This window comes from Danaus plexippus (assembly GCF_018135715.1).
Source record: "Danaus plexippus chromosome 9 unlocalized genomic scaffold, MEX_DaPlex mxdp_26, whole genome shotgun sequence".
NCBI lineage: Eukaryota > Metazoa > Arthropoda > Insecta > Lepidoptera > Nymphalidae > Danaus > Danaus plexippus.
Genome location: NW_026869848.1, coordinates 2744892 through 2757078, shown reverse-complemented (window position 1 = coordinate 2757078; position 12187 = coordinate 2744892).

The following is a 12187-nucleotide window of genomic DNA, read 5'->3' as shown; positions in this document are numbered from 1 at the left end:
AAAAAAATATACTATTACAATCACATACAAATATACATGTACTCTTAAAATGTAATTTTTATTTAATAAATACAATGAAAATAAACAACACTTTAAGATATTGTGTAACAAAACTAGGGTCTCGTTTTCTCCCAAATAAGTTTAAACAAAGACTAAACTGACTAGCGTCAGTGCTCGTACCAACACAAACAAAAACTATCTAGAGAGACACATTTAGCGTTAGTAAACACGCTATTCGCTTACTTATATACTACGTCTAGTTACCCTAATGAAGGTCTCATGCGAACACAAAAACGCGCTGTGATCCGACTAAGTACCATCGAATTGTTGGTAAACAACCGCACGATGAATTTATTATCTATTACATTGCAAAAATCACCATTAACAGTAATAAATTCCGCTTCCAGTAATTCAATTACATGAACACAATAATGTCGTTATCGCTGGCTATTTAATTTAAAAAAATTGATTTCGAAATTGATGAACATTTTAATTGTTGTTTCATTGTGCTTTATATTTGTATGTTATTACTCATATTTATATAAGAACTACGATAAAAATAAAAGAAAATTAAAAAAAATTGATCATATATCGTTCCTGATAATCAAATTTTTGGTTTGCTGATGCATGTGTCCATATTCCCATAAAATCACAGTATTGCGTTTGCTTTTGCTTGCAATATGAATTATCGACAATTGTAATTTTCCCTGATAATGTCGATAGTAAACACCTCACTAGATGTCATCTATTTAGCCTAATGAAGGCGTCACGTTCAAAATACGTTCTGTTTGTGATGTCTGCTTTAATTATGATATTGTCAGCAATGTGAGAGATATTAGCCAAAACACTTGCAGAGCACTGTCTATGTGTTAGTTGGTAGAGTTTATATGATGCTATTTACATATTTGTTTACTAAGCGGGCCAGTATACTTAGAACTATATGCAAAAAAATAAATAGGAATATATTTTGGAATAATAACTTAAGAAACGAAAATATTTTTTTTTATAAAAAAGGGAAGATATTATAATAAAATCAATACAATACATTAAATCAATAGTGAACATTTAGTATGTGAACTATAAATGTAAGAGGTGAATAAGTGTTCCCAGCGCGGCAGCGTACCCAGCACGGTGCTGTATAACAACTTTAATTGACCAATCCGTTGACCGTACACTTGCGCTTACTTAATTGAACGGAGCTCCGAAACTGCGCAATAAAAATCCAGCATACAATTCGTTATCACTGTCACTTTGAAAATAAACTATATGGAAGAAAAAGTTACTTCAAACCGTCGATAAAGCGCGGTACTCGGGGCACGCGTTTAAAAAAATGTCCAAGCTTAGGTAGGAGGGAGCGTTAGGGAAGAGGAAGGGGAGGGCAAAGGGAGGGTTTGGTGTTTTATGAACCGAACTGATACCGAGGACCGAGGAAAGTGTTCCGAGCTTACGGCCAGGATTTGTATTCGCAAGGTATTCACTTGATATTTGCTTTTTATATTACGTGAGAAGTTACATTTCTTGTTTATGTAATGATTATGTTAAAAAGGAACTTTGAAATTGATTTTTACTATTCAAATATATTTGTATATTAAATAAAGGTATAAGAAAGATTGTATATTAAATCTACATGATTATTATTTCTACTACATGTTAAAGTTAATTCAAATGACAGTTGAACGTTTATTCAATTTGTTTATGATGACAACTTTGGCCACAAACTCATCGTCGATCACTCTTTAAGATCTCTGCTACGTCGGCCAGCTTCGTCCCGGAAAGCTACGTCAGACATAACTTATTACTAACAAGATACAACCCTATTCGCCCCTTAATGACGCTTGTAGAGAACCCTTAATTTAGACACCCTATTTTATACGGAGATTGAAATGTCTAACAAATTCCCAATGAAATTATTGACATTATTTTATTAACGGTTTAGCCATTACACATTATCGATGGCATTTGTTTATGACCTTAGTTTTACTGAAGAAATCAGTTTTACGAAAGCAAGTAAAGGTCACAGAAATGTTATATGAATTATGACCCATTTCAAAATATTACTTGGTACTGAACCCTTCAAAAGGGCAAAGTAGGGCGGCATTATTCCCTTTAGTAATTTGAGCTCCGTTACTGGTACTAAACCGTTTATGATGTAGCTCTTAGAAAAGTTAAAGTGGCCAGCAAGGCATTACAAAAAAAAATATAATGAGAGGCTGAAACGATGGCAGATAAAACAGTTTTATACAACCAACTACAGAAAGAATTTACATTAAACTGAAATCTGAAAATATAAAATATACCGAAAACATCATATGTAATATAAAGTTCTGTATTTTACAGGTTATCTTACAGGTTCATTTTTTCACAGTACAACATGCGAAACCCGCACGGCAGTGTTGAACCAATATTCATAAATCTTCAAGTCATCTGAAAGTTGGGCCGCAGCGGCCGCCGCATTGAGTATTCGCGGACATCCGCTATCCGCTCACATAATTACCGCAAGTGCTCCAATGATGAACCGTTAATCCTGTAACTAGAATAAATTTGCATTTGTTTACCGCTTTTGCACGCATTCATAGAAGCCCATTCAAACACAAGTACATTTACCATACAAGTTCATTCATCTAATCTAAATTCGCTGACAGCACTGCATAATATGTATCGTGATGGAGTTATGCGGTAAATTTTGCTGACAAGCGTATTTACAAAAGGCTGTTAAATGTTTAATGGTTCGCGACAGTAGTGTGAAGAATTATCGTAAATTCCTGCAGCTACTTTTTTATTATTACGTTTTATTGCTTTTAAAAATGTTCGTTAAGTTAAATAGTAAATTAAATGTAACAGAAAATTTCATTTCCTCAGTGAAATAATTAAATTTATGTTATATATTTTATTGGTTAGCATTTAACCTTTTTATAAATGATTGAATTTGTTACATTGTATATCGTCGGAAACAAAAATATTAAGATTTTGGATTTTTTACGATCACATAAATATAAAAAATCTTTTATTATGGTACAAAATTTAATTACATTAGGGATCGTTGTTATATAAAAAACAACCTAGTTGATGTCCTTAAGCGCCTATAAGGGATTCTCTTTTCAACGGCTTCGGATTTACCCTTCGACTTCCTTTTCGTCCTTATCACCCTTAACTATCTGCCCCAACTATATACGCGCACGTAATGCTTGTAATTCTGTGCTTCAAATTTTATAATACATTCTATGCTGACTAGAAAACATCGAACCGTTGTATTAAAATGCTTAAAAGTAATTAAAATGTTATTTACTTTTTTAGGTTGTGTGTATGTAATATTTTAAATATGTATTGTATTTTTATATGACAAAAAATTTTACTACACTAATAAGTATTGCCGACAGCCAACAAGGTCATCCTATCAGAAACTTTAGATTTTGATATAAAATTTTATGCAAACTCCGTACTGAAGTTATGCCAAAATTTTCCAGATATTCAGCATAAAATTAATTGAATTATATAACTGGAAATGAATGTAATATAATAAGAAAATTGTATCTGCAGTATGACATGCATAACATTTTGATTTGCAAGTTTTGCATATACAAGATATTTTACAGTGATACCATTATCAATTATGTTCTTGTAATAGTTGGAAGATTATTTATACTACTAAATAAAACACTGAAATCGCATTTTATCAAGTACGTCTTCGCAGCATCTACAACAGTAAGAGTAAATAAATCTTGTTTCACAATTTACTTATTGACGAAAATAAACAATTCAGATAATCTAGATGTCTATCTGTTAATATATTTCTCTTTATTGTCATCTGTGTTTATTCTTAGTAAAATCTTCGAGATGTTAATGAAAATGTTACATTACTTTGGCATCCTTTAATAAAACCGGGCTTTCCAAACAAACCCTGAACTCAGTCCCTACAGTTATCTACGTAATTGACCAATACATACTACATACACGTCCGTCTGTAGAGTACCTTTTTCACAATACACGTATCAATTAGAGTAATCGAAACCTGCCTATATAAATTACATTTACCTACCAAACGGTAATTAATTAATGATTTGCATTAGTCTGCTCCTAACATATTACCATCCTGTAATGTAATTCGATATTATTATCATCTTATTTTAGTTTCTAATCATCATATCCAATTATCAAACATAAAGATCATTTGTATTTTAATTTGTATAATATTTTGCCAAACAACTAAAGCGTATAAAGGGGCGTTGGTACAGCGTAATAATATATTCTTAACGGAGGAATTCTGAAGGCCTCACCGAACTAAGCGGCCGGACAACAAATCTTCATTAAGGGAGTGCAAAGAAAGGCGTGCGTCGCGTAGCAATGGTTTAATTGTGAGTGTTTATCGCTACGATTACTCTTTGGGCTCGGCTAAAATAGCGCTCATACGTCACAGCAGACGTGTAATTATTTTGCACGTGTAACACTCCAAAAACGTTACGCTGCGAGAACCTGGAACGGAGCCCGTTACTTTATGCCAGCCCCATAATTTGTCTATTGGTTTTACTTCAGTTGCTCTAATTTCTTTTACGACAGGAAAGGGAAAAGGCCTAATGATGCAATCTGTTACTCTTAGAAAATAACTCATCTTATCATATAATTAAATGGTTTCTAAATTTATTTTGTCGAAAATTTTAGCGGAATACGTATATCAAATAATTACATCAAGTGTAGTACCAAACGCTCGTTTGTATTTAAACCAACGGTAAAGTAGATTTCAGATTTAATATTAGCTCAATTCCTTGTGTGAATTATTCAGCCAAAATCAGAATCTAGTTTGCGTAATTATATAACCACTGTAATATGTAAAGTGTAATCAATACACATACTAACGTCATTTCATAATATAGATTCCTATATTGAATCATAAAAGTGGTGGTTTTAAAAAACTTTAATATTATATTAATTCCAAAAAATAAATATATATATGTAAAATTATTAAAAATAAATGTTAAACATGGACCATTTGTTACATATCCTTTTTGTTAAGATAATACAATAATATAAGAAACTGTATAAAGTTTAAACTAATATAAATAACCACGACTTACTTATGTACATGTACCATTATACTCGAGAACTCTTTACTTCTTAACAGTCGATACTCGTTGGCTTTATTGCGAAACTTTTGCAAGCATTCCTCTTTTATTACTCCAATTTTGTACGACTAAGCCTACCCTACTGAGGGGCTGCCTTGCGATCTTTATTATTTAGATTTCGATCGCTGGTTCCAACGTCGTCAGGGATTACAAATGTTACACAGTACTAGCAATAGATGAACTGGATACCAAATGACTGGCAAGTCGTCAATTTGATTCAAATCGCGATGAATTTTAATCACAGTAATTTGGTGAATACAAGTCGTAAAGTGCAACTTCATTCGTTATATCGAACCTAATGATGTATGCAAATTGACAATATTGATCTGCAAGTTACAAAAGCCACGTTCACGGTAGACGTTATATTCCCAAGTATCACATTTACTTCCAAACAAGATTTGAATAGAACCGGATTACGTTTCAATTTTGTTAACATATATTCTAAAACAACCCGGCTGTATATTGAAATTCGTATGCGGGCACTCAGTCTACGTCAGCGTAGGACCGGCTGACCATTATCGAAGTAATATTGAGTGGAGCAACACAGTTACCGGCGCTGTAGGTTGAAGATTGCAGTCCCCGACCAGGCATCAAATCCCGAATCGAGCATATTAGATTAGGGATGTTGCCTGCCACAAGCTATTTAGAAACTACCTACTTGAATCCGCAGCCGACTTGTATGGGAGCAGATATAATATATGTGTATGACTTAGGTCCACAACACACTTAGAATATATTTGGTTTTGGAGATCGTTATTTAAATATATTGATTTACTGCGCATCGGACTCGGACACAGTGGAATTACAAATATGAATTTAGAAAATACATAAGTATGTTGGGGTTTGAAAAAAGTTTTTTTATCATCTCATTAAATGTTTACTTACATTACTATTTTTCAGTGACACTGTTATCACTAATAGTATTAATTAATAATAATACAAGTACTAATTTAGATTTATCAAAAAAAAAATTTTTTGAATATTGTGTTTCTTATAAACCTGAGCGTCAACAGGAATTGAATCGTAATTTAAAAATGCGTTAATATCTGTTCCTTTTATTTCAATTAATAACACAGCAAACACTAAGATATTTCATAACATTCGCAACAGTCAACTGTATTTCAGAAGGAAATTTTCGTGATATTTTTATGTTGCAACGCGTTTAGCGAATACACGAAATGTCTGCATTGTTCGAAAGCATGTGACATTTCCTTCATAGTATTTGAGACAGTGACATGGGTAGAGGAACCCCACCCCGGCCCTCGATCCCCTCCCAGCCTTGATTATGATAAACGACTTATGAAATTAAAACGGTCGAGTACAACAAGTTGCCATTTAAATGAATAAGCCCTTTGTTGTAATTCATTCCCTTGACAAATCGCTTCTCTGCACTCTCTATGTACATTGTCCGTTGAATTAAATGGGTCGTCCATAGAAATCGCTTCGTGGAAGGCTATATTCAGACAAAACGATAACGCGTCAGTCATGTTCGCGTGTCTGTTCAGTTAAAGCGGAAAGAGGTGGGTGAATTTACAATGCCTTCAATATTGATCTACCACCCGTATGTATGTAAGTCATTAGGAAAAAATGACTAAGACGTTTCCTTTCTTCGAACTTCAACTGAGAACTAATTTTAAAAAGCAATTTATAATTTGCAATAATATTATATTATTTGAAGAGACTAAAATAAAAACCTATAAGTCAAAAAGCGAGATGGCGAGACACTATTTAGTTGTTTTTTTTTTTTACATTTATAGCTACGTTAGCTGTAAAATAATATAGCAATTTAACTGGCAACAGTCCTCGAACCCAGGAAGGAGAGCAGGTAGACAGATATCCGTTGCTAGCGATCTCTGACACCGTTCCAATAACTTTGACGAGCGTGCTATCTCGCGCCCGTTCCTGCTACCCCCCTCTCACTGCCTCGCAAATTTTCGGCCGAAGCGGGCTGTAGTTTGTTTTCTTTGTCATTTCCTTATCGCACTGCCAAAATACGTTTCATGACTTTTACGTCAGACGAAACATACTTCAGGTAAAAACTGTAGCGCGCTCGAAACGTTTTGATTCTGGGCGACAATTGATTTAATTTCTATTCAAGTCTTTATTTCTAAAGGACAATAGAAACAGAACAGTAAATAGAACGGAAATACAACACTAAAATTATATATTGTAGAAAGAATGAATTGTTGAGGTAGAAATAAAATTATCCTCTACTTTGAAATTTTCACGAGCAAAAACCACGCCACGATTCTTTTAACGTTGAAATACACGCACATTAAAAACTGGAAAACAGTACAAAAGCAATTATTTATAAAAATCTCTGAAAATACCGCACAACTGCTTGTCGCAGGTAACCGCAATATTACCAGAAATATTTAATGTTGTTACGAACCCATTGCACTTTTCCCACACGTTTTACATATGCCATTTTATAGCAGCTTAAAATATATTTTGACCTTAAATGAAATTACATTCGTTGCGTGTTTTTTATTGCGACGTCCGCGCGAATTAAGGCTATTAAAATATTTTCCCCAGTCCTTTGAAATATTTATGTTTTGGCATGCGGTACTAGATCACCCATTGTAATTTAAAATTACAACATTTTAAATTTTAATTTGAGGTATAAAATTCACTAAATAAACACATAATTTCATTTCAGCTTATTCAAGACATAACTCGTGCCCGCTGTAACAACGTTAACTGTATATTGTATGTAATCTCAACGAGAATCATAATTTCTCAGCTCAAGTGTCAAGATGTTGACACCATTTGTCGCCGCTTGCATATGCTCTACGACATAGCCATGCAACGAAACAACATCTATTTGATTCTTATCTCCCCCCCACAACCCCGTAACAACTGCCCTCACAAACATCCAAAATACAAACAGGTAAAATGTGTTCTTTGTAAAGCAAAACTCAATTTATAGAAGAAATGGTTTTGCCTTATTTTAATATGGAAGACAATTAAAACTTTGAATAGTCGCCTTTTCTCTGTTACATGTATGCGGTTCCTAATGACAATAAAGGTCGCATACGGCCATCCATTATAAAGATAAGCCCGAATACTTTTTGTTAATTTATGAGAATAGTTATACCCTTACTAAATACTGATATTGAACAAATATAAATTCATAAAACAATATTGTTTTGGGTGTACGTACATAAGCGTTGTTATTATTGATTTGTAAAACTTTTGTTAAGTTTATTACTTCTTTGACATTAAAATTATAAGATGGAATTATGAAATGCCGAATTGAAGAAAATTTCTAAATATAAAAATATGTTGTAAACAGTAGCGTGAAGACATGAATAAACTGTGAGAATTGCTGAATAACTGGCTGAATAAATTGCGAATTTTATTGAAGTCATCTCGAAAAATGTTTCCAAAATCATAGCGCACAATAAAAGTTTTATTGGCTCGCTATTGTCTCTGGGGAGGGCATAGGTGAGTGCGGGGGGAGGGCGGAAGGCAACCCCCTTCGGACTTTCCTCGCTCACTGCCCACTACAAAGTTGTGTAATTTTTGCGACAAACGTACAGCGCACTACAACCGGACAACGTCTCTGCACCGATGCACCGACTTCAAAGAACAACTTAAAGAATATCGCCCGTATCTTTCCATTTCCACGTTCAATACGAACAACTAAGAGATATGTAACTATTAAAACGAAATCTCAATTTTTGAAATTGCCTGCATAATACGTTAAATCAATAGAATTTTTCCGTTATTCCACGACTTCTATAATAGTTTTTTCTTTTCGAGTGTATTTTTTTATTATATAGTAACAAAATGTGAAAAGATTGTATCAAGTATAGACTTTAACCGCATTCGAACGCTCGGAGTAAATAAAGAAGTTTCAAAAGACAGTGTTTTTTGTGTCTTTTATATCTTGCGGTGCAACCGCTGTACTGAAAATAATGTGGCCACTGAAATGAAGCTACCTGTATTACACAATTGCACACGACGTCCACCGCTAATGCTCTGATATTATTTTTAATGATCAACACAACTTTGCCTGTAAGAATTTAATGATGTGACGTTTATATCTACATATTTTCTCAAGAGGACGGAAATTTGGTAACAGTTATACAAAAATATGTTTGTTAAAAACTACGCAATAATATGTCGTCTAATAATAAACTTTTATTTAATCTCTGAATATGTATGAAACTTAGGGTGTTATTTTACTCCATGGTTGTATCATGCTCTAAAGGTGGGGCATCATAAAGTCAGCAACACATTAGAAACGATACGGCGGTTGCCACCTGCTCTAAATGAAAGCTGAAAATGTCGAAATGGAGTTGTTTGTTACTGTGACAAAACGCGCCATTTTGCCAACAGCAGAAAAAGTGGAATGGAAAATCATTTCCCTTCTTACTATTGTTGAATGGTGTAACAAAGCAAAAGGCACTCTTGCGTTATTCCTTTTAGCCGGACTTTGTACTTAAATATCTACCTCTGCGTCTTCTTTTATACACCTTAAGAATTTTTCCGTATTATTTGTCATTTCTTAAATGGAAAAGTGGTTTCCGAATCATCATACTCCATCGACTGTATAAAAATCCATTGTAAATTAGCTAAACATTTTAAAGGCGAAAAAAGAGTTCGCTGGCTTAAGAAAAAGTTAAAGAAAGGACAGGAGCTCTTCAGACGAACAAGATATTTACAGAATGTTACACTTTTTTGATCTTTACTGTAACCATTTTAACAAGAGAAAGACCGAAGTAGTGTCGGACAACTAGTGACACATAATGTAGCACCTGCGGCTTTGCGGAGAAACGCAACGAGACATTCCTCCACGCTGCCTTGTGGCTTAGTTAGCTTGTTACTGCTGTTATAAGATAACTTAAAATTTAAGGCATGCAAATTTAAAAACATCCTATATAACGTATCTCGTAACGTAGTTGCGCTATAACCTAAAGTTATTGAGTCGAGAATTATATTGATATTGGCTAAAATTAGTCCTCAACGTTAAGTAAGTCCATTACACGCCGTCGCCAACAATAAATTCCCTATCGGCGATAATCTATACAATTTGGCTTCTGCCCCACTTACATTAACATTTCTGCCAAAAAATTATGCGGGATCCAAATTATGGTATCATAACCGTAGCTCAAGATCGCTTTTCTTGAAAAGCTGTTACTTAGAGTGGGCATAAATATCGTATAATTACTGGGACCCTAATCCGTTGTAACATCGCTTGCATTCGATACAAGTATGGTGTAGTGGTGCTGGAGTAGGCATTGTTGGCAGTTGAACAAAGCTAAGGGCCCTCGGTGGCCGGCGTGACCTCGTGACGCCCTCTAGCGCTCCGGCGATATTCTTTATGATAGCACATTTTTAACAGACCTTACAACCATTTGAACATACTTCTAATTATATTACCTTCATTCCTCTTTTACTGTTACATTAATTATCGCAATACACATAACATTGTGCATAAATTTTGCTAATTGAACCCACATTATTCTTTCAATTGTTACGTGAATATATAAATTTTAAATGAATATAACAACGTTTAACGTATGCTTTTTATTACCAAATGTAATATAACTCAAAATTCACATACAAACACAATTTTCACTGTAAAATCTGCAGTAGAATGTTTAGAGAACTTTAAATCTATAAGAAGTGTAAGAAAGAAAATTATGTCACCGTATTCTTTTTTTAGTAAAAGAAGCAAGAATTTCGCTCGAGTTAAGTACGAGGTGCTAGAGTGGAGTGGTCGGCGTGCGAACTATGTTGTCTTCGTATCTGCTTATTCTCGCTATTTTAAAAACACACAAATGGAACGCAAATAGTTTTCAAAACACGGATATGTTTGTGAGTGCTTTGTAATGTTACAATACGAGAATCAACCCTCACCTACTTGTAAAATATTAAAGAAAACACACTTTCTTCTTTAACTGAGCTGAACTGAACTTTACTATTAACAATGAAATCAAATAACAATGTTATTAAAATATTTTTAGCACAAACAGTTGCGGACAAAGAACTTGAACAGTTCTAAGGCCACAAGGATTGTAATAATGCTTAATCTATTTAATGTTTGCAATCTCAAGCTCCAGTTTAAATAGCAAGGTATTATTTCACAGATTTTCCAGCATCAGCATATCTCGAGAGCAGGGGCTATCGCCTTTAAGATCCATTCTTTTTTTAAGTGCTCTCAATCGGAATTAAGTTATTCTCTCCAATGTCGCGTGTTTCGCAGTATCTTCAGTTCAAAGGAAGCTGTTCAAGTGTAGCCATTGAAATTCTTTACGACGCGACTCCTTTACAAGTTAGTTATAAGTTTCTTTCAAAATTCTACGTATTTATTTTTTCTATTGCATTGTTTCATACATAGATTACAAACTGATTCAAAAGTTCTAGCAAATGAAAACCAGATATATTTTTATGTTTATTTTATCCATTTAAAACTTTTAGATCTCATAAAACTAAAACCGACCCGAATCATCTCATTTTATATACAAGACAGTTGACAGATCTAGCACAAAGTATATTGCTATAGTGTAACTATTTTGGTATGGTCAACGAAAAAAAAATTTCATTTCGTGCTTATACGTATACATGTAGGACGTATTTTCTCATAAATATTTAAAGCAAACTCTAACATATATTAGAGTAAATTGAACGGATGACTTTGATACTTTTTTCAAAATAATTTTATATCTACTTACCGTTACTAAACAAAACCTACAATTCATCCCAAGTAGGTATAAGAAGTTATGTCAACTGCAAACAAAGCAACAACGGTAAATAGGTTCAGCCAAATCGCAGAACTATATGTCGATATAGAAGAAAACAAAACAAGACAAGTTAAAGTTTCTTAACATTTATTACAGTTGCCACGAAATATTATTTCTGATCTTATATTGTTCGCAAAAATTGTGAATTCCAGTACATTTTAAGAATAACATAATATTGGACGAACTATATACATTTTCAAAGAAACTGTAGGCAATTACTATTAACGAACAACTTTTTTTATAGATAATAATAATATTAATTCTTTAAAGCAGACGAACTTTAACTATCAAATTTTTATTTTTTATTTTATAGTAGGT